Source organism: Ascaphus truei, unplaced genomic scaffold (genome assembly GCF_040206685.1).
Source record: "Ascaphus truei isolate aAscTru1 unplaced genomic scaffold, aAscTru1.hap1 HAP1_SCAFFOLD_1216, whole genome shotgun sequence".
NCBI lineage: Eukaryota > Metazoa > Chordata > Amphibia > Anura > Ascaphidae > Ascaphus > Ascaphus truei.
The window spans coordinates 30,471-57,260 of record NW_027454087.1 but is presented as its reverse complement, the minus strand read 5'-3'; the positions used below and the strand labels follow the sequence as shown (position 1 = coordinate 57,260).

At 48.0% G+C, this 26,790-nt stretch overlaps 14 non-coding genes across 14 annotated transcripts; all 14 read right to left on the bottom strand.

Moving 5' to 3' along the window:
* Nucleotides 1–2,452: 2,452 nt before the first annotated feature.
* Nucleotides 2,453–2,523, bottom strand: TRNAG-GCC (transfer RNA glycine (anticodon GCC)). Its single transcript has one exon. It is a non-coding gene; the product is annotated as a tRNA-Gly (tRNA).
* A 3,566-nt stretch (nt 2,524–6,089) lies between these two features.
* TRNAG-GCC (transfer RNA glycine (anticodon GCC)) lies at nt 6,090–6,160 on the bottom strand. The gene has a single exon. It is a non-coding gene; the product is annotated as a tRNA-Gly (tRNA).
* Nucleotides 6,161–6,628: 468 nt separating this feature from the next.
* TRNAG-GCC (transfer RNA glycine (anticodon GCC)) lies at nt 6,629–6,699 on the bottom strand. The gene has a single exon. It is a non-coding gene; the product is annotated as a tRNA-Gly (tRNA).
* Nucleotides 6,700–7,852: 1,153 nt separating this feature from the next.
* TRNAG-GCC (transfer RNA glycine (anticodon GCC)) lies at nt 7,853–7,923 on the bottom strand. Its single transcript has one exon. It is a non-coding gene; the product is annotated as a tRNA-Gly (tRNA).
* A 467-nt stretch (nt 7,924–8,390) lies between these two features.
* TRNAG-GCC (transfer RNA glycine (anticodon GCC)) lies at nt 8,391–8,461 on the bottom strand. Its single transcript has one exon. It is a non-coding gene; the product is annotated as a tRNA-Gly (tRNA).
* Nucleotides 8,462–13,187: 4,726 nt separating this feature from the next.
* On the bottom strand, nt 13,188–13,258 carry TRNAG-GCC (transfer RNA glycine (anticodon GCC)). Its single transcript has one exon. It is a non-coding gene; the product is annotated as a tRNA-Gly (tRNA).
* A 2,354-nt stretch (nt 13,259–15,612) lies between these two features.
* On the bottom strand, nt 15,613–15,683 carry TRNAG-GCC (transfer RNA glycine (anticodon GCC)). The gene has a single exon. It is a non-coding gene; the product is annotated as a tRNA-Gly (tRNA).
* A 2,335-nt stretch (nt 15,684–18,018) lies between these two features.
* Nucleotides 18,019–18,089, bottom strand: TRNAG-GCC (transfer RNA glycine (anticodon GCC)). The gene has a single exon. It is a non-coding gene; the product is annotated as a tRNA-Gly (tRNA).
* Nucleotides 18,090–19,243: 1,154 nt separating this feature from the next.
* Nucleotides 19,244–19,314, bottom strand: TRNAG-GCC (transfer RNA glycine (anticodon GCC)). The gene has a single exon. It is a non-coding gene; the product is annotated as a tRNA-Gly (tRNA).
* Nucleotides 19,315–20,477: 1,163 nt separating this feature from the next.
* TRNAG-GCC (transfer RNA glycine (anticodon GCC)) lies at nt 20,478–20,548 on the bottom strand. Its single transcript has one exon. It is a non-coding gene; the product is annotated as a tRNA-Gly (tRNA).
* A 467-nt stretch (nt 20,549–21,015) lies between these two features.
* Nucleotides 21,016–21,086, bottom strand: TRNAG-GCC (transfer RNA glycine (anticodon GCC)). Its single transcript has one exon. It is a non-coding gene; the product is annotated as a tRNA-Gly (tRNA).
* A 3,538-nt stretch (nt 21,087–24,624) lies between these two features.
* On the bottom strand, nt 24,625–24,695 carry TRNAG-GCC (transfer RNA glycine (anticodon GCC)). Its single transcript has one exon. It is a non-coding gene; the product is annotated as a tRNA-Gly (tRNA).
* A 467-nt stretch (nt 24,696–25,162) lies between these two features.
* On the bottom strand, nt 25,163–25,233 carry TRNAG-GCC (transfer RNA glycine (anticodon GCC)). Its single transcript has one exon. It is a non-coding gene; the product is annotated as a tRNA-Gly (tRNA).
* Nucleotides 25,234–26,380: 1,147 nt separating this feature from the next.
* Nucleotides 26,381–26,451, bottom strand: TRNAG-GCC (transfer RNA glycine (anticodon GCC)). Its single transcript has one exon. It is a non-coding gene; the product is annotated as a tRNA-Gly (tRNA).
* Nucleotides 26,452–26,790: the final 339 nt, after the last annotated feature.

Here is a 26,790-nt window from a genome sequence, read left to right as displayed (position 1 = left end):
ACAACAGGGACGCATTCACGGGCATCGTGAACGGCAATTAAAGGAAAAAGGATGCATTGGCCGGGAATCGAACCCGAATTCTACCACTGAACCACCAATGCTGCACTGCAATGAAGGATACAGTTCGCAGAGGCCATCGTGAAAAGAAACGCCGATGTCAACAATCAGAGAGGATATACCAGCATGCGACAACACATTCCAGTGGCCTAAATGAAAGTTTAACCTTCGCACACCTTTCAAGGGATCCTGGTGTCACAAGCGGTAAAAGGAAACATCGTGACTGACTGACCAAAAGATGGGCTTGTGAGCGCTACCCAACCACCTCCAATGGTTTCATTACTATAACGGCAATATAATATGGCACATTGCAATATGTCGCGGTATATATCAAGTTTGGCCGGGCGGCACTATGTTGCAATGATTAAGGAAAGTCATCTGAACGACCAACCATCAGCTCAAAGATGATAAAGATAGCAGTGCCAACTGTGACTGTTCCCTGCCGGTACTGAGCGTGGGATGATACCGCATGCTATATGGTTTTAAATGTTTTAACCTAGCCGTCAGTTAAATGGTGATAATTCCCATGCGCGGTATTATCGATACACGCTTTGAATCTATGCGAGAAATACTTCACGAGTGACTGGTGGTAAAATGTCGCTGTCCTGGATGAATTAGGGAAGTATCCACAATAGTTGCCTGCATGCGGAACCCCGGAAGAGTCAACCAGACGTTGCAGTCTGGTAACCACCGAGACACATCCGTTTATCTAGCTGCGAGGCTGGCTAGTCCCACTGATTTGCCCTGACGAAGCTCCGTACGTAGAGGAGTAAGAAACACGTCGGGTGCGATGACGTCATTCGCTCTGATGTCTCGGCAGGCAGGCACGCACACGCGTTGAGCGGTTCTCATCCTTCCCTTCCACCCCCCCCCCCACCCACCCACCCACCCACCCACCCACCCAACTCAACCCTGTTTTGTATTCTGAGTGTAGCTAGCAATAGCCTCAGAATAATGTAGATTGAATTATTTAGCGTACAGGACACTACAGTCCACACAAAGGTATATGGCCTACCTTGAATGTCAAGAACATAGTGAGGCGAAACCCTTGCTTGCTTCAAAAGGTAAGCCATTTGTGTGTGTCATTTGATTTCTCATCTCTGTCTACACATATTTCCCAATCCAGAGCATTGGCCTTCAACCATGACAACAGGGACGCATTCACGGGCATCGTGAACGGCAATTAAAGGAAAAAGGATGCATTGGCCGGGAATCGAACCCGAATTCTACCACTGAACCACCAATGCTGCACTGCAATGAAGGATACAGTTCGCAGAGGCCATCGTGAAAAGAAACGCCGATGTCAACAATCAGAGAGGATATACCAGCATGCGACAACACATTCCAGTGGCCTAAATGAAAGTTTAACCTTCGCACACCTTTCAAGGGATCCTGGTGTCACAAGCGGTAAAAGGAAACATCGTGACTGACTGACCAAAAGATGGGCTTGTGAGCGCTACCCAACCACCTCCAATGGTTTCATTACTATAACGGCAATATAATATGGCACATTGCAATATGTCGCTGTATATATCAAGTTTGGCCGGGCGGCACTATGTTGCAATGATTAAGGAAAGTCATCTGAACGACCAACCATCAGCTCAAAGATGATAAAGATAGCAGTGCCAACTGTGACTGTTCCCTGCCGGTACTGAGCGTGGGATGATACCGCATGCTATATGGTTTTAAATGTTTTAACCTAGCCGTCAGTTAAATGGTGATAATTCCCATGCGCGGTATTATCGATACACGCTTTGAATCTATGCGAGAAATACTTCACGAGTGACTGGTGGTAAAATGTCGCTGTCCTGGATGAATTAGGGAAGTATCCACAATAGTTGCCTGCATGCGGAACCCCGGAAGAGTCAACCAGACGTTGCAGTCTGGTAACCACCGAGACACATCCGTTTATCTAGCTGCGAGGCTGGCTAGTCCCACTGATTTGCCCTGACGAAGCTCCGTACGTAGAGGAGTAAGAAACACGTCGGGTGCGATGACGTCATTCGCTCTGATGTCTCGGCAGGCAGGCACGCACACGCGTTGAGCGGTTCTCATCCTTCCCTTCCACCCCCCCCCCACCCACCCCCCCCCCACCCACCCAACTCAACCCTGTTTTGTATTCTGAGTGTAGCTAGCAATAGCCTCAGAATAATGTAGATTGAATTATTTAGCGTACAGGACACTACAGTCCACACAAAGGTATATGGCCTACCTTGAATGTCAAGAACATAGTGAGGCGAAACCCTTGCTTGCTTCAAAAGGTAAGCCATTTGTGTGTGTCATTTGATTTCTCATCTCTGTCTACACATATTTCCCAATCCAGAGCATTGGCCTTCAACCATGACAACAGGGACGCATTCACGGGCATCGTGAACGGCAATTAAAGGAAAAAGGATGCATTGGCCGGGAATCGAACCCGGGCCTCCCGCGTGGCAGGCGAGAATTCTACCACTGAACCACCAATGCTGCACTGCAATGAAGGATACAGTTCGCAGAGGCCATCGTGAAAAGAAACGCCGATGTCAACAATCAGAGAGGATATACCAGCATGCGACAACACATTCCAGTGGCCTAAATGAAAGTTTAACCTTCGCACACCTTTCAAGGGATCCTGGTGTCACAAGCGGTAAAAGGAAACATCGTGACTGACTGACCAAAAGATGGGCTTGTGAGCGCTACCCAACCACCTCCAATGGTTTCATTACTATAACGGCAATATAATATGGCACATTGCAATATGTCGCGGTATATATCAAGTTTGGCCGGGCGGCACTATGTTGCAATGATTAAGGAAAGTCATCTGAACGACCAACCATCAGCTCAAAGATGATAAAGATAGCAGTGCCAACTGTGACTGTTCCCTGCCGGTACTGAGCGTGGGATGATACCGCATGCTATATGGTTTTAAATGTTTTAACCTAGCCGTCAGTTAAATGGTGATAATTCCCATGCGCGGTATTATCGATACACGCTTTGAATCTATGCGAGAAATACTTCACGAGTGACTGGTGGTAAAATGTCGCTGTCCTGGATGAATTAGGGAAGTATCCACAATAGTTGCCTGCATGCGGAACCCCGGAAGAGTCAACCAGACGTTGCAGTCTGGTAACCACCGAGACACATCCGTTTATCTAGCTGCGAGGCTGGCTAGTCCCACTGATTTGCCCTGACGAAGCTCCGTACGTAGAGGAGTAAGAAACACGTCGGGTGCGATGACGTCATTCGCTCTGATGTCTCGGCAGGCAGGCACGCACACGCGTTGAGCGGTTCTCATCCTTCCCTTCCACCCCCCCCCCCACCCACCCACCCACCCACCCACCCACCCACCCACCCACCCAACTCAACCCTGTTTTGTATTCTGAGTGTAGCTAGCAATAGCCTCAGAATAATGTAGATTGAATTATTTAGCGTACAGGACACTACAGTCCACACAAAGGTATATGGCCTACCTTGAATGTCAAGAACATAGTGAGGCGAAACCCTTGCTTGCTTCAAAAGGTAAGCCATTTGTGTGTGTCATTTGATTTCTCATCTCTGTCTACACATATTTCCCAATCCAGAGCATTGGCCTTCAACCATGACAACAGGGACGCATTCACGGGCATCGTGAACGGCAATTAAAGGAAAAAGGATGCATTGGCCGGGAATCGAACCCGAATTCTACCACTGAACCACCAATGCTGCACTGCAATGAAGGATACAGTTCGCAGAGGCCATCGTGAAAAGAAACGCCGATGTCAACAATCAGAGAGGATATACCAGCATGCGACAACACATTCCAGTGGCCTAAATGAAAGTTTAACCTTCGCACACCTTTCAAGGGATCCTGGTGTCACAAGCGGTAAAAGGAAACATCGTGACTGACTGACCAAAAGATGGGCTTGTGAGCGCTACCCAACCACCTCCAATGGTTTCATTACTATAACGGCAATATAATATGGCACATTGCAATATGTCGCGGTATATATCAAGTTTGGCCGGGCGGCACTATGTTGCAATGATTAAGGAAAGTCATCTGAACGACCAACCATCAGCTCAAAGATGATAAAGATAGCAGTGCCAACTGTGACTGTTCCCTGCCGGTACTGAGCGTGGGATGATACCGCATGCTATATGGTTTTAAATGTTTTAACCTAGCCGTCAGTTAAATGGTGATAATTCCCATGCGCGGTATTATCGATACACGCTTTGAATCTATGCGAGAAATACTTCACGAGTGACTGGTGGTAAAATGTCGCTGTCCTGGATGAATTAGGGAAGTATCCACAATAGTTGCCTGCATGCGGAACCCCGGAAGAGTCAACCAGACGTTGCAGTCTGGTAACCACCGAGACACATCCGTTTATCTAGCTGCGAGGCTGGCTAGTCCCACTGATTTGCCCTGACGAAGCTCCGTACGTAGAGGAGTAAGAAACACGTCGGGTGCGATGACGTCATTCGCTCTGATGTCTCGGCAGGCAGGCACGCACACGCGTTGAGCGGTTCTCATCCTTCCCTTCCACCCCCCCCCCCACCCACCCACCCACCCACCCACCCACCCAACTCAACCCTGTTTTGTATTCTGAGTGTAGCTAGCAATAGCCTCAGAATAATGTAGATTGAATTATTTAGCGTACAGGACACTACAGTCCACACAAAGGTATATGGCCTACCTTGAATGTCAAGAACATAGTGAGGCGAAACCCTTGCTTGCTTCAAAAGGTAAGCCATTTGTGTGTGTCATTTGATTTCTCATCTCTGTCTACACATATTTCCCAATCCAGAGCATTGGCCTTCAACCATGACAACAGGGACGCATTCACGGGCATCGTGAACGGCAATTAAAGGAAAAAGGATGCATTGGCCGGGAATCGAACCCGAATTCTACCACTGAACCACCAATGCTGCACTGCAATGAAGGATACAGTTCGCAGAGGCCATCGTGAAAAGAAACGCCGATGTCAACAATCAGAGAGGATATACCAGCATGCGACAACACATTCCAGTGGCCTAAATGAAAGTTTAACCTTCGCACACCTTTCAAGGGATCCTGGTGTCACAAGCGGTAAAAGGAAACATCGTGACTGACTGACCAAAAGATGGGCTTGTGAGCGCTACCCAACCACCTCCAATGGTTTCATTACTATAACGGCAATATAATATGGCACATTGCAATATGTCGCGGTATATATCAAGTTTGGCCGGGCGGCACTATGTTGCAATGATTAAGGAAAGTCATCTGAACGACCAACCATCAGCTCAAAGATGATAAAGATAGCAGTGCCAACTGTGACTGTTCCCTGCCGGTACTGAGCGTGGGATGATACCGCATGCTATATGGTTTTAAATGTTTTAACCTAGCCGTCAGTTAAATGGTGATAATTCCCATGCGCGGTATTATCGATACACGCTTTGAATCTATGCGAGAAATACTTCACGAGTGACTGGTGGTAAAATGTCGCTGTCCTGGATGAATTAGGGAAGTATCCACAATAGTTGCCTGCATGCGGAACCCCGGAAGAGTCAACCAGACGTTGCAGTCTGGTAACCACCGAGACACATCCGTTTATCTAGCTGCGAGGCTGGCTAGTCCCACTGATTTGCCCTGACGAAGCTCCGTACGTAGAGGAGTAAGAAACACGTCGGGTGCGATGACGTCATTCGCTCTGATGTCTCGGCAGGCAGGCACGCACACGCGTTGAGCGGTTCTCATCCTTCCCTTCCACCCCCCCCCCACCCACCCCCCCCCCACCCACCCAACTCAACCCTGTTTTGTATTCTGAGTGTAGCTAGCAATAGCCTCAGAATAATGTAGATTGAATTATTTAGCGTACAGGACACTACAGTCCACACAAAGGTATATGGCCTACCTTGAATGTCAAGAACATAGTGAGGCGAAACCCTTGCTTGCTTCAAAAGGTAAGCCATTTGTGTGTGTCATTTGATTTCTCATCTCTGTCTACACATATTTCCCAATCCAGAGCATTGGCCTTCAACCATGACAACAGGGACGCATTCACGGGCATCGTGAACGGCAATTAAAGGAAAAAGGATGCATTGGCCGGGAATCGAACCCGGGCCTCCCGCGTGGCAGGCGAGAATTCTACCACTGAACCACCAATGCTGCACTGCAATGAAGGATACAGTTCGCAGAGGCCATCGTGAAAAGAAACGCCGATGTCAACAATCAGAGAGGATATACCAGCATGCGACAACACATTCCAGTGGCCTAAATGAAAAGTTTAACCTTCGCACACCTTTCAAGGGATCCTGGTGTCACAAGCGGTAAAAGGAAACATCGTGACTGACTGACCAAAAGATGGGCTTGTGAGCGCTACCCAACCACCTCCAATGGTTTCATTACTATAACGGCAATATAATACAGTCCACACAAAGGTATATGGCCTACCTTGAATGTCAAGAACATAGTGAGGCGAAACCCTTGCTTGCTTCAAAAGGTAAGCCATTTGTGTGTGTCATTTGATTTCTCATCTCTGTCTACACATATTTCCCAATCCAGAGCATTGGCCTTCAACCATGACAACAGGGACGCATTCACGGGCATCGTGAACGGCAATTAAAGGAAAAAGGATGCATTGGCCGGGAATCGAACCCGGGCCTCCCGCGTGGCAGGCGAGAATTCTACCACTGAACCACCAATGCTGCACTGCAATGAAGGATACAGTTCGCAGAGGCCATCGTGAAAAGAAACGCCGATGTCAACAATCAGAGAGGATATACCAGCATGCGACAACACATTCCAGTGGCCTAAATGAAAGTTTAACCTTCGCACACCTTTCAAGGGATCCTGGTGTCACAAGCGGTAAAAGGAAACATCGTGACTGACTGACCAAAAGATGGGCTTGTGAGCGCTACCCAACCACCTCCAATGGTTTCATTACTATAACGGCAATATAATATGGCACATTGCAATATGTCGCGGTATATATCAAGTTTGGCCGGGCGGCACTATGTTGCAATGATTAAGGAAAGTCATCTGAACGACCAACCATCAGCTCAAAGATGATAAAGATAGCAGTGCCAACTGTGACTGTTCCCTGCCGGTACTGAGCGTGGGATGATACCGCATGCTATATGGTTTTAAATGTTTTAACCTAGCCGTCAGTTAAATGGTGATAATTCCCATGCGCGGTATTATCGATACACGCTTTGAATCTATGCGAGAAATACTTCACGAGTGACTGGTGGTAAAATGTCGCTGTCCTGGATGAATTAGGGAAGTATCCACAATAGTTGCCTGCATGCGGAACCCCGGAAGAGTCAACCAGACGTTGCAGTCTGGTAACCACCGAGACACATCCGTTTATCTAGCTGCGAGGCTGGCTAGTCCCACTGATTTGCCCTGACGAAGCTCCGTACGTAGAGGAGTAAGAAACACGTCGGGTGCGATGACGTCATTCGCTCTGATGTCTCGGCAGGCAGGCACGCACACGCGTTGAGCGGTTCTCATCCTTCCCTTCCACCCCCCCCCCACCCACCCACCCACCCACCCACCCACCCAACTCAACCCTGTTTTGTATTCTGAGTGTAGCTAGCAATAGCCTCAGAATAATGTAGATTGAATTATTTAGCGTACAGGACACTACAGTCCACACAAAGGTATATGGCCTACCTTGAATGTCAAGAACATAGTGAGGCGAAACCCTTGCTTGCTTCAAAAGGTAAGCCATTTGTGTGTGTCATTTGATTTCTCATCTCTGTCTACACATATTTCCCAATCCAGAGCATTGGCCTTCAACCATGACAACAGGGACGCATTCACGGGCATCGTGAACGGCAATTAAAGGAAAAAGGATGCATTGGCCGGGAATCGAACCCGGGCCTCCCGCGTGGCAGGCGAGAATTCTACCACTGAACCACCAATGCTGCACTGCAATGAAGGATACAGTTCGCAGAGGCCATCGTGAAAAGAAACGCCGATGTCAACAATCAGAGAGGATATACCAGCATGCGACAACACATTCCAGTGGCCTAAATGAAAGTTTAACCTTCGCACACCTTTCAAGGGATCCTGGTGTCACAAGCGGTAAAAGGAAACATCGTGACTGACTGACCAAAAGATGGGCTTGTGAGCGCTACCCAACCACCTCCAATGGTTTCATTACTATAACGGCAATATAATACAGTCCACACAAAGGTATATGGCCTACCTTGAATGTCAAGAACATAGTGAGGCGAAACCCTTGCTTGCTTCAAAAGGTAAGCCATTTGTGTGTGTCATTTGATTTCTCATCTCTGTCTACACATATTTCCCAATCCAGAGCATTGGCCTTCAACCATGACAACAGGGACGCATTCACGGGCATCGTGAACGGCAATTAAAGGAAAAAGGATGCATTGGCCGGGAATCGAACCCGGGCCTCCCGCGTGGCAGGCGAGAATTCTACCACTGAACCACCAATGCTGCACTGCAATGAAGGATACAGTTCGCAGAGGCCATCGTGAAAAGAAACGCCGATGTCAACAATCAGAGAGGATATACCAGCATGCGACAACACATTCCAGTGGCCTAAATGAAAGTTTAACCTTCGCACACCTTTCAAGGGATCCTGGTGTCACAAGCGGTAAAAGGAAACATCGTGACTGACTGACCAAAAGATGGGCTTGTGAGCGCTACCCAACCACCTCCAATGGTTTCATTACTATAACGGCAATATAATATGGCACATTGCAATATGTCGCGGTATATATCAAGTTTGGCCGGGCGGCACTATGTTGCAATGATTAAGGAAAGTCATCTGAACGACCAACCATCAGCTCAAAGATGATAAAGATAGCAGTGCCAACTGTGACTGTTCCCTGCCGGTACTGAGCGTGGGATGATACCGCATGCTATATGGTTTTAAATGTTTTAACCTAGCCGTCAGTTAAATGGTGATAATTCCCATGCGCGGTATTATCGATACACGCTTTGAATCTATGCGAGAAATACTTCACGAGTGACTGGTGGTAAAATGTCGCTGTCCTGGATGAATTAGGGAAGTATCCACAATAGTTGCCTGCATGCGGAACCCCGGAAGAGTCAACCAGACGTTGCAGTCTGGTAACCACCGAGACACATCCGTTTATCTAGCTGCGAGGCTGGCTAGTCCCACTGATTTGCCCTGACGAAGCTCCGTACGTAGAGGAGTAAGAAACACGTCGGGTGCGATGACGTCATTCGCTCTGATGTCTCGGCAGGCAGGCACGCACACGCGTTGAGCGGTTCTCATCCTTCCCTTCCACCCCCCCCCCCACCCACCCACCCACCCACCCACCCAACTCAACCCTGTTTTGTATTCTGAGTGTAGCTAGCAATAGCCTCAGAATAATGTAGATTGAATTATTTAGCGTACAGGACACTACAGTCCACACAAAGGTATATGGCCTACCTTGAATGTCAAGAACATAGTGAGGCGAAACCCTTGCTTGCTTCAAAAGGTAAGCCATTTGTGTGTGTCATTTGATTTCTCATCTCTGTCTACACATATTTCCCAATCCAGAGCATTGGCCTTCAACCATGACAACAGGGACGCATTCACGGGCATCGTGAACGGCAATTAAAGGAAAAAGGATGCATTGGCCGGGAATCGAACCCGAATTCTACCACTGAACCACCAATGCTGCACTGCAATGAAGGATACAGTTCGCAGAGGCCATCGTGAAAAGAAACGCCGATGTCAACAATCAGAGAGGATATACCAGCATGCGACAACACATTCCAGTGGCCTAAATGAAAGTTTAACCTTCGCACACCTTTCAAGGGATCCTGGTGTCACAAGCGGTAAAAGGAAACATCGTGACTGACTGACCAAAAGATGGGCTTGTGAGCGCTACCCAACCACCTCCAATGGTTTCATTACTATAACGGCAATATAATATGGCACATTGCAATATGTCGCGGTATATATCAAGTTTGGCCGGGCGGCACTATGTTGCAATGATTAAGGAAAGTCATCTGAACGACCAACCATCAGCTCAAAGATGATAAAGATAGCAGTGCCAACTGTGACTGTTCCCTGCCGGTACTGAGCGTGGGATGATACCGCATGCTATATGGTTTTAAATGTTTTAACCTAGCCGTCAGTTAAATGGTGATAATTCCCATGCGCGGTATTATCGATACACGCTTTGAATCTATGCGAGAAATACTTCACGAGTGACTGGTGGTAAAATGTCGCTGTCCTGGATGAATTAGGGAAGTATCCACAATAGTTGCCTGCATGCGGAACCCCGGAAGAGTCAACCAGACGTTGCAGTCTGGTAACCACCGAGACACATCCGTTTATCTAGCTGCGAGGCTGGCTAGTCCCACTGATTTGCCCTGACGAAGCTCCGTACGTAGAGGAGTAAGAAACACGTCGGGTGCGATGACGTCATTCGCTCTGATGTCTCGGCAGGCAGGCACGCACACGCGTTGAGCGGTTCTCATCCTTCCCTTCCACCCCCCCCCCCACCCACCCACCCACCCACCCACCCACCCAACTCAACCCTGTTTTGTATTCTGAGTGTAGCTAGCAATAGCCTCAGAATAATGTAGATTGAATTATTTAGCGTACAGGACACTACAGTCCACACAAAGGTATATGGCCTACCTTGAATGTCAAGAACATAGTGAGGCGAAACCCTTGCTTGCTTCAAAAGGTAAGCCATTTGTGTGTGTCATTTGATTTCTCATCTCTGTCTACACATATTTCCCAATCCAGAGCATTGGCCTTCAACCATGACAACAGGGACGCATTCACGGGCATCGTGAACGGCAATTAAAGGAAAAAGGATGCATTGGCCGGGAATCGAACCCGAATTCTACCACTGAACCACCAATGCTGCACTGCAATGAAGGATACAGTTCGCAGAGGCCATCGTGAAAAGAAACGCCGATGTCAACAATCAGAGAGGATATACCAGCATGCGACAACACATTCCAGTGGCCTAAATGAAAGTTTAACCTTCGCACACCTTTCAAGGGATCCTGGTGTCACAAGCGGTAAAAGGAAACATCGTGACTGACTGACCAAAAGATGGGCTTGTGAGCGCTACCCAACCACCTCCAATGGTTTCATTACTATAACGGCAATATAATATGGCACATTGCAATATGTCGCGGTATATATCAAGTTTGGCCGGGCGGCACTATGTTGCAATGATTAAGGAAAGTCATCTGAACGACCAACCATCAGCTCAAAGATGATAAAGATAGCAGTGCCAACTGTGACTGTTCCCTGCCGGTACTGAGCGTGGGATGATACCGCATGCTATATGGTTTTAAATGTTTTAACCTAGCCGTCAGTTAAATGGTGATAATTCCCATGCGCGGTATTATCGATACACGCTTTGAATCTATGCGAGAAATACTTCACGAGTGACTGGTGGTAAAATGTCGCTGTCCTGGATGAATTAGGGAAGTATCCACAATAGTTGCCTGCATGCGGAACCCCGGAAGAGTCAACCAGACGTTGCAGTCTGGTAACCACCGAGACACATCCGTTTATCTAGCTGCGAGGCTGGCTAGTCCCACTGATTTGCCCTGACGAAGCTCCGTACGTAGAGGAGTAAGAAACACGTCGGGTGCGATGACGTCATTCGCTCTGATGTCTCGGCAGGCAGGCACGCACACGCGTTGAGCGGTTCTCATCCTTCCCTTCCACCCCCCCCCCCACCCACCCACCCAACTCAACCCTGTTTTGTATTCTGAGTGTAGCTAGCAATAGCCTCAGAATAATGTAGATTGAATTATTTAGCGTACAGGACACTACAGTCCACACAAAGGTATATGGCCTACCTTGAATGTCAAGAACATAGTGAGGCGAAACCCTTGCTTGCTTCAAAAGGTAAGCCATTTGTGTGTGTCATTTGATTTCTCATCTCTGTCTACACATATTTCCCAATCCAGAGCATTGGCCTTCAACCATGACAACAGGGACGCATTCACGGGCATCGTGAACGGCAATTAAAGGAAAAAGGATGCATTGGCCGGGAATCGAACCCGAATTCTACCACTGAACCACCAATGCTGCACTGCAATGAAGGATACAGTTCGCAGAGGCCATCGTGAAAAGAAACGCCGATGTCAACAATCAGAGAGGATATACCAGCATGCGACAACACATTCCAGTGGCCTAAATGAAAGTTTAACCTTCGCACACCTTTCAAGGGATCCTGGTGTCACAAGCGGTAAAAGGAAACATCGTGACTGACTGACCAAAAGATGGGCTTGTGAGCGCTACCCAACCACCTCCAATGGTTTCATTACTATAACGGCAATATAATATGGCACATTGCAATATGTCGCGGTATATATCAAGTTTGGCCGGGCGGCACTATGTTGCAATGATTAAGGAAAGTCATCTGAACGACCAACCATCAGCTCAAAGATGATAAAGATAGCAGTGCCAACTGTGACTGTTCCCTGCCGGTACTGAGCGTGGGATGATACCGCATGCTATATGGTTTTAAATGTTTTAACCTAGCCGTCAGTTAAATGGTGATAATTCCCATGCGCGGTATTATCGATACACGCTTTGAATCTATGCGAGAAATACTTCACGAGTGACTGGTGGTAAAATGTCGCTGTCCTGGATGAATTAGGGAAGTATCCACAATAGTTGCCTGCATGCGGAACCCCGGAAGAGTCAACCAGACGTTGCAGTCTGGTAACCACCGAGACACATCCGTTTATCTAGCTGCGAGGCTGGCTAGTCCCACTGATTTGCCCTGACGAAGCTCCGTACGTAGAGGAGTAAGAAACACGTCGGGTGCGATGACGTCATTCGCTCTGATGTCTCGGCAGGCAGGCACGCACACGCGTTGAGCGGTTCTCATCCTTCCCTTCCACCCCCCCCCCACCCACCCACCCAACTCAACCCTGTTTTGTATTCTGAGTGTAGCTAGCAATAGCCTCAGAATAATGTAGATTGAATTATTTAGCGTACAGGACACTACAGTCCACACAAAGGTATATGGCCTACCTTGAATGTCAAGAACATAGTGAGGCGAAACCCTTGCTTGCTTCAAAAGGTAAGCCATTTGTGTGTGTCATTTGATTTCTCATCTCTGTCTACACATATTTCCCAATCCAGAGCATTGGCCTTCAACCATGACAACAGGGACGCATTCACGGGCATCGTGAACGGCAATTAAAGGAAAAAGGATGCATTGGCCGGGAATCGAACCCGGGCCTCCCGCGTGGCAGGCGAGAATTCTACCACTGAACCACCAATGCTGCACTGCAATGAAGGATACAGTTCGCAGAGGCCATCGTGAAAAGAAACGCCGATGTCAACAATCAGAGAGGATATACCAGCATGCGACAACACATTCCAGTGGCCTAAATGAAAGTTTAACCTTCGCACACCTTTCAAGGGATCCTGGTGTCACAAGCGGTAAAAGGAAACATCGTGACTGACTGACCAAAAGATGGGCTTGTGAGCGCTACCCAACCACCTCCAATGGTTTCATTACTATAACGGCAATATAATATGGCACATTGCAATATGTCGCGGTATATATCAAGTTTGGCCGGGCGGCACTATGTTGCAATGATTAAGGAAAGTCATCTGAACGACCAACCATCAGCTCAAAGATGATAAAGATAGCAGTGCCAACTGTGACTGTTCCCTGCCGGTACTGAGCGTGGGATGATACCGCATGCTATATGGTTTTAAATGTTTTAACCTAGCCGTCAGTTAAATGGTGATAATTCCCATGCGCGGTATTATCGATACACGCTTTGAATCTATGCGAGAAATACTTCACGAGTGACTGGTGGTAAAATGTCGCTGTCCTGGATGAATTAGGGAAGTATCCACAATAGTTGCCTGCATGCGGAACCCCGGAAGAGTCAACCAGACGTTGCAGTCTGGTAACCACCGAGACACATCCGTTTATCTAGCTGCGAGGCTGGCTAGTCCCACTGATTTGCCCTGACGAAGCTCCGTACGTAGAGGAGTAAGAAACACGTCGGGTGCGATGACGTCATTCGCTCTGATGTCTCGGCAGGCAGGCACGCACACGCGTTGAGCGGTTCTCATCCTTCCCTTCCACCCCCCCCCCACCCACCCCCCCCCACCCACCCACCCACCCACCCACCCAACTCAACCCTGTTTTGTATTCTGAGTGTAGCTAGCAATAGCCTCAGAATAATGTAGATTGAATTATTTAGCGTACAGGACACTACAGTCCACACAAAGGTATATGGCCTACCTTGAATGTCAAGAACATAGTGAGGCGAAACCCTTGCTTGCTTCAAAAGGTAAGCCATTTGTGTGTGTCATTTGATTTCTCATCTCTGTCTACACATATTTCCCAATCCAGAGCATTGGCCTTCAACCATGACAACAGGGACGCATTCACGGGCATCGTGAACGGCAATTAAAGGAAAAAGGATGCATTGGCCGGGAATCGAACCCGAATTCTACCACTGAACCACCAATGCTGCACTGCAATGAAGGATACAGTTCGCAGAGGCCATCGTGAAAAGAAACGCCGATGTCAACAATCAGAGAGGATATACCAGCATGCGACAACACATTCCAGTGGCCTAAATGAAAGTTTAACCTTCGCACACCTTTCAAGGGATCCTGGTGTCACAAGCGGTAAAAGGAAACATCGTGACTGACTGACCAAAAGATGGGCTTGTGAGCGCTACCCAACCACCTCCAATGGTTTCATTACTATAACGGCAATATAATATGGCACATTGCAATATGTCGCGGTATATATCAAGTTTGGCCGGGCGGCACTATGTTGCAATGATTAAGGAAAGTCATCTGAACGACCAACCATCAGCTCAAAGATGATAAAGATAGCAGTGCCAACTGTGACTGTTCCCTGCCGGTACTGAGCGTGGGATGATACCGCATGCTATATGGTTTTAAATGTTTTAACCTAGCCGTCAGTTAAATGGTGATAATTCCCATGCGCGGTATTATCGATACACGCTTTGAATCTATGCGAGAAATACTTCACGAGTGACTGGTGGTAAAATGTCGCTGTCCTGGATGAATTAGGGAAGTATCCACAATAGTTGCCTGCATGCGGAACCCCGGAAGAGTCAACCAGACGTTGCAGTCTGGTAACCACCGAGACACATCCGTTTATCTAGCTGCGAGGCTGGCTAGTCCCACTGATTTGCCCTGACGAAGCTCCGTACGTAGAGGAGTAAGAAACACGTCGGGTGCGATGACGTCATTCGCTCTGATGTCTCGGCAGGCAGGCACGCACACGCGTTGAGCGGTTCTCATCCTTCCCTTCCACCCCCCCCCCCACCCACCCACCCACCCAACTCAACCCTGTTTTGTATTCTGAGTGTAGCTAGCAATAGCCTCAGAATAATGTAGATTGAATTATTTAGCGTACAGGACACTACAGTCCACACAAAGGTATATGGCCTACCTTGAATGTCAAGAACATAGTGAGGCGAAACCCTTGCTTGCTTCAAAAGGTAAGCCATTTGTGTGTGTCATTTGATTTCTCATCTCTGTCTACACATATTTCCCAATCCAGAGCATTGGCCTTCAACCATGACAACAGGGACGCATTCACGGGCATCGTGAACGGCAATTAAAGGAAAAAGGATGCATTGGCCGGGAATCGAACCCGGGCCTCCCGCGTGGCAGGCGAGAATTCTACCACTGAACCACCAATGCTGCACTGCAATGAAGGATACAGTTCGCAGAGGCCATCGTGAAAAGAAACGCCGATGTCAACAATCAGAGAGGATATACCAGCATGCGACAACACATTCCAGTGGCCTAAATGAAAGTTTAACCTTCGCACACCTTTCAAGGGATCCTGGTGTCACAAGCGGTAAAAGGAAACATCGTGACTGACTGACCAAAAGATGGGCTTGTGAGCGCTACCCAACCACCTCCAATGGTTTCATTACTATAACGGCAATATAATATGGCACATTGCAATATGTCGCGGTATATATCAAGTTTGGCCGGGCGGCACTATGTTGCAATGATTAAGGAAAGTCATCTGAACGACCAACCATCAGCTCAAAGATGATAAAGATAGCAGTGCCAACTGTGACTGTTCCCTGCCGGTACTGAGCGTGGGATGATACCGCATGCTATATGGTTTTAAATGTTTTAACCTAGCCGTCAGTTAAATGGTGATAATTCCCATGCGCGGTATTATCGATACACGCTTTGAATCTATGCGAGAAATACTTCACGAGTGACTGGTGGTAAAATGTCGCTGTCCTGGATGAATTAGGGAAGTATCCACAATAGTTGCCTGCATGCGGAACCCCGGAAGAGTCAACCAGACGTTGCAGTCTGGTAACCACCGAGACACATCCGTTTATCTAGCTGCGAGGCTGGCTAGTCCCACTGATTTGCCCTGACGAAGCTCCGTACGTAGAGGAGTAAGAAACACGTCGGGTGCGATGACGTCATTCGCTCTGATGTCTCGGCAGGCAGGCACGCACACGCGTTGAGCGGTTCTCATCCTTCCCTTCCACCCCCCCCCCACCCACCCCCCCCCCACCCACCCAACTCAACCCTGTTTTGTATTCTGAGTGTAGCTAGCAATAGCCTCAGAATAATGTAGATTGAATTATTTAGCGTACAGGACACTACAGTCCACACAAAGGTATATGGCCTACCTTGAATGTCAAGAACATAGTGAGGCGAAACCCTTGCTTGCTTCAAAAGGTAAGCCATTTGTGTGTGTCATTTGATTTCTCATCTCTGTCTACACATATTTCCCAATCCAGAGCATTGGCCTTCAACCATGACAACAGGGACGCATTCACGGGCATCGTGAACGGCAATTAAAGGAAAAAGGATGCATTGGCCGGGAATCGAACCCGAATTCTACCACTGAACCACCAATGCTGCACTGCAATGAAGGATACAGTTCGCAGAGGCCATCGTGAAAAGAAACGCCGATGTCAACAATCAGAGAGGATATACCAGCATGCGACAACACATTCCAGTGGCCTAAATGAAAGTTTAACCTTCGCACACCTTTCAAGGGATCCTGGTGTCACAAGCGGTAAAAGGAAACATCGTGACTGACTGACCAAAAGATGGGCTTGTGAGCGCTACCCAACCACCTCCAATGGTTTCATTACTATAACGGCAATATAATATGGCACATTGCAATATGTCGCGGTATATATCAAGTTTGGCCGGGCGGCACTATGTTGCAATGATTAAGGAAAGTCATCTGAACGACCAACCATCAGCTCAAAGATGATAAAGATAGCAGTGCCAACTGTGACTGTTCCCTGCCGGTACTGAGCGTGGGATGATACCGCATGCTATATGGTTTTAAATGTTTTAACCTAGCCGTCAGTTAAATGGTGATAATTCCCATGCGCGGTATTATCGATACACGCTTTGAATCTATGCGAGAAATACTTCACGAGTGACTGGTGGTAAAATGTCGCTGTCCTGGATGAATTAGGGAAGTATCCACAATAGTTGCCTGCATGCGGAACCCCGGAAGAGTCAACCAGACGTTGCAGTCTGGTAACCACCGAGACACATCCGTTTATCTAGCTGCGAGGCTGGCTAGTCCCACTGATTTGCCCTGACGAAGCTCCGTACGTAGAGGAGTAAGAAACACGTCGGGTGCGATGACGTCATTCGCTCTGATGTCTCGGCAGGCAGGCACGCACACGCGTTGAGCGGTTCTCATCCTTCCCTTCCACCCCCCCCCCCACCCACCCACCCAACTCAACCCTGTTTTGTATTCTGAGTGTAGCTAGCAATAGCCTCAGAATAATGTAGATTGAATTATTTAGCGTACAGGACACTACAGTCCACACAAAGGTATATGGCCTACCTTGAATGTCAAGAACATAGTGAGGCGAAACCCTTGCTTGCTTCAAAAGGTAAGCCATTTGTGTGTGTCATTTGATTTCTCATCTCTGTCTACACATATTTCCCAATCCAGAGCATTGGCCTTCAACCATGACAACAGGGACGCATTCACGGGCATCGTGAACGGCAATTAAAGGAAAAAGGATGCATTGGCCGGGAATCGAACCCGGGCCTCCCGCGTGGCAGGCGAGAATTCTACCACTGAACCACCAATGCTGCACTGCAATGAAGGATACAGTTCGCAGAGGCCATCGTGAAAAGAAACGCCGATGTCAACAATCAGAGAGGATATACCAGCATGCGACAACACATTCCAGTGGCCTAAATGAAAGTTTAACCTTCGCACACCTTTCAAGGGATCCTGGTGTCACAAGCGGTAAAAGGAAACATCGTGACTGACTGACCAAAAGATGGGCTTGTGAGCGCTACCCAACCACCTCCAATGGTTTCATTACTATAACGGCAATATAATATGGCACATTGCAATATGTCGCGGTATATATCAAGTTTGGCCGGGCGGCACTATGTTGCAATGATTAAGGAAAGTCATCTGAACGACCAACCATCAGCTCAAAGATGATAAAGATAGCAGTGCCAACTGTGACTGTTCCCTGCCGGTACTGAGCGTGGGATGATACCGCATGCTATATGGTTTTAAATGTTTTAACCTAGCCGTCAGTTAAATGGTGATAATTCCCATGCGCGGTATTATCGATACACGCTTTGAATCTATGCGAGAAATACTTCACGAGTGACTGGTGGTAAAATGTCGCTGTCCTGGATGAATTAGGGAAGTATCCACAATAGTTGCCTGCATGCGGAACCCCGGAAGAGTCAACCAGACGTTGCAGTCTGGTAACCACCGAGACACATCCGTTTATCTAGCTGCGAGGCTGGCTAGTCCCACTGATTTGCCCTGACGAAGCTCCGTACGTAGAGGAGTAAGAAACACGTCGGGTGCGATGACGTCATTCGCTCTGATGTCTCGGCAGGCAGGCACGCACACGCGTTGAGCGGTTCTCATCCTTCCCTTCCACCCCCCCCCCCACCCACCCACCCACCCACCCACCCACCCAACTCAACCCTGTTTTGTATTCTGAGTGTAGCTAGCAATAGCCTCAGAATAATGTAGATTGAATTATTTAGCGTACAGGACACTACAGTCCACACAAAGGTATATGGCCTACCTTGAATGTCAAGAACATAGTGAGGCGAAACCCTTGCTTGCTTCAAAAGGTAAGCCATTTGTGTGTGTCATTTGATTTCTCATCTCTGTCTACACATATTTCCCAATCCAGAGCATTGGCCTTCAACCATGACAACAGGGACGCATTCACGGGCATCGTGAACGGCAATTAAAGGAAAAAGGATGCATTGGCCGGGAATCGAACCCGGGCCTCCCGCGTGGCAGGCGAGAATTCTACCACTGAACCACCAATGCTGCACTGCAATGAAGGATACAGTTCGCAGAGGCCATCGTGAAAAGAAACGCCGATGTCAACAATCAGAGAGGATATACCAGCATGCGACAACACATTCCAGTGGCCTAAATGAAAGTTTAACCTTCGCACACCTTTCAAGGGATCCTGGTGTCACAAGCGGTAAAAGGAAACATCGTGACTGACTGACCAAAAGATGGGCTTGTGAGCGCTACCCAACCACCTCCAATGGTTTCATTACTATAACGGCAATATAATATGGCACATTGCAATATGTCGCGGTATATATCAAGTTTGGCCGGGCGGCACTATGTTGCAATGATTAAGGAAAGTCATCTGAACGACCAACCATCAGCTCAAAGATGATAAAGATAGCAGTGCCAACTGTGACTGTTCCCTGCCGGTACTGAGCGTGGGATGATACCGCATGCTATATGGTTTTAAATGTTTTAACCTAGCCGTCAGTTAAATGGTGATAATTCCCATGCGCGGTATTATCGATACACGCTTTGAATCTATGCGAGAAATACTTCACGAGTGACTGGTGGTAAAATGTCGCTGTCCTGGATGAATTAGGGAAGTATCCACAATAGTTGCCTGCATGCGGAACCCCGGAAGAGTCAACCAGACGTTGCAGTCTGGTAACCACCGAGACACATCCGTTTATCTAGCTGCGAGGCTGGCTAGTCCCACTGATTTGCCCTGACAAAGCTCCGTACGTAGAGGAGTAAGAAACACGTCGGGTGCGATGACGTCATTCGCTCTGATGTCTCGGCAGGCAGGCACGCACACGCGTTGAGCGGTTCTCATCCTTCCCTTCCACCCCCCCCCCACCCACCCCCCCCCACCCACCCACCCACCCACCCACCCAACTCAACCCTGTTTTGTATTCTGAGTGTAGCTAGCAATAGCCTCAGAATAATGTAGATTGAATTATTTAGCGTACAGGACACTACAGTCCACACAAAGGTATATGGCCTACCTTGAATGTCAAGAACATAGTGAGGCGAAACCCTTGCTTGCTTCAAAAGGTAAGCCATTTGTGTGTGTCATTTGATTTCTCATCTCTGTCTACACATATTTCCCAATCCAGAGCATTGGCCTTCAACCATGACAACAGGGACGCATTCACGGGCATCGTGAACGGCAATTAAAGGAAAAAGGATGCATTGGCCGGGAATCGAACCCGGGCCTCCCGCGTGGCAGGCGAGAATTCTACCACTGAACCACCAATGCTGCACTGCAATGAAGGATACAGTTCGCAGAGGCCATCGTGAAAAGAAACGCCGATGTCAACAATCAGAGAGGATATACCAGCATGCGACAACACATTCCAGTGGCCTAAATGAAAGTTTAACCTTCGCACACCTTTCAAGGGATCCTGGTGTCACAAGCGGTAAAAGGAAACATCGTGACTGACTGACCAAAAGATGGGCTTGTGAGCGCTACCCAACCACCTCCAATGGTTTCATTACTATAACGGCAATATAATACAGTCCACACAAAGGTATATGGCCTACCTTGAATGTCAAGAACATAGTGAGGCGAAACCCTTGCTTGCTTCAAAAGGTAAGCCATTTGTGTGTGTCATTTGATTTCTCATCTCTGTCTACACATATTTCCCAATCCAGAGCATTGGCCTTCAACCATGACAACAGGGACGCATTCACGGGCATCGTGAACGGCAATTAAAGGAAAAAGGATGCATTGGCCGGGAATCGAACCCGGGCCTCCCGCGTGGCAGGCGAGAATTCTACCACTGAACCACCAATGCTGCACTGCAATGAAGGATACAGTTCGCAGAGGCCATCGTGAAAAGAAACGCCGATGTCAACAATCAGAGAGGATATACCAGCATGCGACAACACATTCCAGTGGCCTAAATGAAAGTTTAACCTTCGCACACCTTTCAAGGGATCCTGGTGTCACAAGCGGTAAAAGGAAACATCGTGACTGACTGACCAAAAGATGGGCTTGTGAGCGCTACCCAACCACCTCCAATGGTTTCATTACTATAACGGCAATATAATATGGCACATTGCAATATGTCGCGGTATATATCAAGTTTGGCCGGGCGGCACTATGTTGCAATGATTAAGGAAAGTCATCTGAACGACCAACCATCAGCTCAAAGATGATAAAGATAGCAGTGCCAACTGTGACTGTTCCCTGCCGGTACTGAGCGTGGGATGATACCGCATGCTATATGGTTTTAAATGTTTTAACCTAGCCGTCAGTTAAATGGTGATAATTCCCATGCGCGGTATTATCGATACACGCTTTGAATCTATGCGAGAAATACTTCATGAGTGACTGGTGGTAAAATGTCGCTGTCCTGGATGAATTAGGGAAGTATCCACAATAGTTGCCTGCATGCGGAACCCCGGAAGAGTCAACCAGACGTTGCAGTCTGGTAACCACCGAGACACATCCGTTTATCTAGCTGCGAGGCTGGCTAGTCCCACTGATTTGCCCTGACGAAGCTCCGTACGTAGAGGAGTAAGAAACACGTCGGGTGCGATGACGTCATTCGCTCTGATGTCTCGGCAGGCAGGCACGCACACGCGTTGAGCGGTTCTCATCCTTCCCTTCCACCCCCCCCCCCACCCACCCACCCACCCACCCACCCAACTCAACCCTGTTTTGTATTCTGAGTGTAGCTAGCAATAGCCTCAGAATAATGTAGATTGAATTATTTAGCGTACAGGACACTACAGTCCACACAAAGGTATATGGCCTACCTTGAATGTCAAGAACATAGTGAGGCGAAACCCTTGCTTGCTTCAAAAGGTAAGCCATTTGTGTGTGTCATTTGATTTCTCATCTCTGTCTACACATATTTCCCAATCCAGAGCATTGGCCTTCAACCATGACAACAGGGACGCATTCACGGGCATCGTGAACGGCAATTAAAGGAAAAAGGATGCATTGGCCGGGAATCGAACCCGAATTCTACCACTGAACCACCAATGCTGCACTGCAATGAAGGATACAGTTCGCAGAGGCCATCGTGAAAAGAAACGCCGATGTCAACAATCAGAGAGGATATACCAGCATGCGACAACACATTCCAGTGGCCTAAATGAAAGTTTAACCTTCGCACACCTTTCAAGGGATCCTGGTGTCACAAGCGGTAAAAGGAAACATCGTGACTGACTGACCAAAAGATGGGCTTGTGAGCGCTACCCAACCACCTCCAATGGTTTCATTACTATAACGGCAATATAATATGGCACATTGCAATATGTCGCGGTATATATCAAGTTTGGCCGGGCGGCACTATGTTGCAATGATTAAGGAAAGTCATCTGAACGACCAACCATCAGCTCAAAGATGATAAAGATAGCAGTGCCAACTGTGACTGTTCCCTGCCGGTACTGAGCGTGGGATGATACCGCATGCTATATGGTTTTAAATGTTTTAACCTAGCCGTCAGTTAAATGGTGATAATTCCCATGCGCGGTATTATCGATACACGCTTTGAATCTATGCGAGAAATACTTCACGAGTGACTGGTGGTAAAATGTCGCTGTCCTGGATGAATTAGGGAAGTATCCACAATAGTTGCCTGCATGCGGAACCCCGGAAGAGTCAACCAGACGTTGCAGTCTGGTAACCACCGAGACACATCCGTTTATCTAGCTGCGAGGCTGGCTAGTCCCACTGATTTGCCCTGACGAAGCTCCGTACGTAGAGGAGTAAGAAACACGTCGGGTGCGATGACGTCATTCGCTCTGATGTCTCGGCAGGCAGGCACGCACACGCGTTGAGCGGTTCTCATCCTTCCCTTCCACCCCCCCCCCACCCACCCACCCACCCACCCACCCACCCAACTCAACCCTGTTTTGTATTCTGAGTGTAGCTAGCAATAGCCTCAGAATAATGTAGATTGAATTATTTAGCGTACAGGACACTACAGTCCACACAAAGGTATATGGCCTACCTTGAATGTCAAGAACATAGTGAGGCGAAACCCTTGCTTGCTTCAAAAGGTAAGCCATTTGTGTGTGTCATTTGATTTCTCATCTCTGTCTACACATATTTCCCAATCCAGAGCATTGGCCTTCAACCATGACAACAGGGACGCATTCACGGGCATCGTGAACGGCAATTAAAGGAAAAAGGATGCATTGGCCGGGAATCGAACCCGAATTCTACCACTGAACCACCAATGCTGCACTGCAATGAAGGATACAGTTCGCAGAGGCCATCGTGAAAAGAAACGCCGATGTCAACAATCAGAGAGGATATACCAGCATGCGACAACACATTCCAGTGGCCTAAATGAAAGTTTAACCTTCGCACACCTTTCAAGGGATCCTGGTGTCACAAGCGGTAAAAGGAAACATCGTGACTGACTGACCAAAAGATGGGCTTGTGAGCGCTACCCAACCACCTCCAATGGTTTCATTACTATAACGGCAATATAATATGGCACATTGCAATATGTCGCGGTATATATCAAGTTTGGCCGGGCGGCACTATGTTGCAATGATTAAGGAAAGTCATCTGAACGACCAACCATCAGCTCAAAGATGATAAAGATAGCAGTGCCAACTGTGACTGTTCCCTGCCGGTACTGAGCGTGGGATGATACCGCATGCTATATGGTTTTAAATGTTTTAACCTAGCCGTCAGTTAAATGGTGATAATTCCCATGCGCGGTATTATCGATACACGCTTTGAATCTATGCGAGAAATACTTCACGAGTGACTGGTGGTAAAATGTCGCTGTCCTGGATGAATTAGGGAAGTATCCACAATAGTTGCCTGCATGCGGAACCCCGGAAGAGTCAACCAGACGTTGCAGTCTGGTAACCACCGAGACACATCCGTTTATCTAGCTGCGAGGCTGGCTAGTCCCACTGATTTGCCCTGACGAAGCTCCGTACGTAGAGGAGTAAGAAACACGTCGGGTGCGATGACGTCATTCGCTCTGATGTCTCGGCAGGCAGGCACGCACACGCGTTGAGCGGTTCTCATCCTTCCCTTCCACCCACCCCCCCCCCACCCACCCAACTCAACCCTGTTTTGTATTCTGAGTGTAGCTAGCAATAGCCTCAGAATAATGTAGATTGAATTATTTAGCGTACAGGACACTACAGTCCACACAAAGGTATATGGCCTACCTTGAATGTCAAGAACATAGTGAGGCGAAACCCTTGCTTGCTTCAAAAGGTAAGCCATTTGTGTGTGTCATTTGATTTCTCATCTCTGTCTACACATATTTCCCAATCCAGAGCATTGGCCTTCAACCATGACAACAGGGACGCATTCACGGGCATCGTGAACGGCAATTAAAGGAAAAAGGATGCATTGGCCGGGAATCGAACCCGGGCCTCCCGCGTGGCAGGCGAGAATTCTACCACTGAACCACCAATGCTGCACTGCAATGAAGGATACAGTTCGCAGAGGCCATCGTGAAAAGAAACGCCGATGTCAACAATCAGAGAGGATATACCAGCATGCGACAACACATTCCAGTGGCCTAAATGAAAGTTTAACCTTCGCACACCTTTCAAGGGATCCTGGTGTCACAAGCGGTAAAAGGAAACATCGTGACTGACTGACCAAAAGATGGGCTTGTGAGCGCTACCCAACCACCTCCAATGGTTTCATTACTATAACGGCAATATAATACAGTCCACACAAAGGTATATGGCCTACCTTGAATGTCAAGAACATAGTGAGGCGAAACCCTTGCTTGCTTCAAAAGGTAAGCCATTTGTGTGTGTCATTTGATTTCTCATCTCTGTCTACACATATTTCCCAATCCAGAGCATTGGCCTTCAACCATGACAACAGGGACGCATTCACGGGCATCGTGAACGGCAATTAAAGGAAAAAGGATGCATTGGCCGGGAATCGAACCCGGGCCTCCCGCGTGGCAGGCGAGAATTCTACCACTGAACCACCAATGCTGCACTGCAATGAAGGATACAGTTCGCAGAGGCCATCGTGAAAAGAAACGCCGATGTCAACAATCAGAGAGGATATACCAGCATGCGACAACACATTCCAGTGGCCTAAATGAAAGTTTAACCTTCGCACACCTTTCAAGGGATCCTGGTGTCACAAGCGGTAAAAGGAAACATCGTGACTGACTGACCAAAAGATGGGCTTGTGAGCGCTACCCAACCACCTCCAATGGTTTCATTACTATAACGGCAATATAATATGGCACATTGCAATATGTCGCGGTATATATCAAGTTTGGCCGGGCGGCACTATGTTGCAATGATTAAGGAAAGTCATCTGAACGACCAACCATCAGCTCAAAGATGATAAAGATAGCAGTGCCAACTGTGACTGTTCCCTGCCGGTACTGAGCGTGGGATGATACCGCATGCTATATGGTTTTAAATGTTTTAACCTAGCCGTCAGTTAAATGGTGATAATTCCCATGCGCGGTATTATCGATACACGCTTTGAATCTATGCGAGAAATACTTCACGAGTGACTGGTGGTAAAATGTCGCTGTCCTGGATGAATTAGGGAAGTATCCACAATAGTTGCCTGCATGCGGAACCCCGGAAGAGTCAACCAGACGTTGCAGTCTGGTAACCACCGAGACACATCCGTTTATCTAGCTGCGAGGCTGGCTAGTCCCACTGATTTGCCCTGACGAAGCTCCGTACGTAGAGGAGTAAGAAACACGTCGGGTGCGATGACGTCATTCGCTCTGATGTCTCGGCAGGCAGGCACGCACACGCGTTGAGCGGTTCTCATCCTTCCCTTCCACCCCCCCCCACCCACCCCCCCCCCACCCACCCAACTCAACCCTGTTTTGTATTCTGAGTGTAGCTAGCAATAGCCTCAGAATAATGTAGATTGAATTATTTAGCGTACAGGACACTACAGTCCACACAAAGGTATATGGCCTACCTTGAATGTCAAGAACATAGTGAGGCGAAACCCTTGCTTGCTTCATAAGGTAAGCCATTTGTGTGTGTCATTTGATTTCTCATCTCTGTCTACACATATTTCCCAATCCAGAGCATTGGCCTTCAACCATGACAACAGGGACGCATTCACGGGCATCGTGAACGGCAATTAAAGGAAAAAGGATGCATTGGCCGGGAATCGAACCCGGGCCTCCCGCGTGGCAGGCGAGAATTCTACCACTGAACCACCAATGCTGCACTGCAATGAAGGATACAGTTCGCAGAGGCCATCGTGAAAAGAAACGCCGATGTCAACAATCAGAGAGGATATACCAGCATGCGACAACACATTCCAGTGGCCTAAATGAAAGTTTAACCTTCGCACACCTTTCAAGGGATCCTGGTGTCACAAGCGGTAAAAGGAAACATCGTGACTGACTGACCAAAAGATGGGCTTGTGAGCGCTACCCAACCACCTCCAATGGTTTCATTACTATAACGGCAATATAATATGGCACATTGCAATATGTCGCGGTATATATCAAGTTTGGCCGGGCGGCACTATGTTGCAATGATTAAGGAAAGTCATCTGAA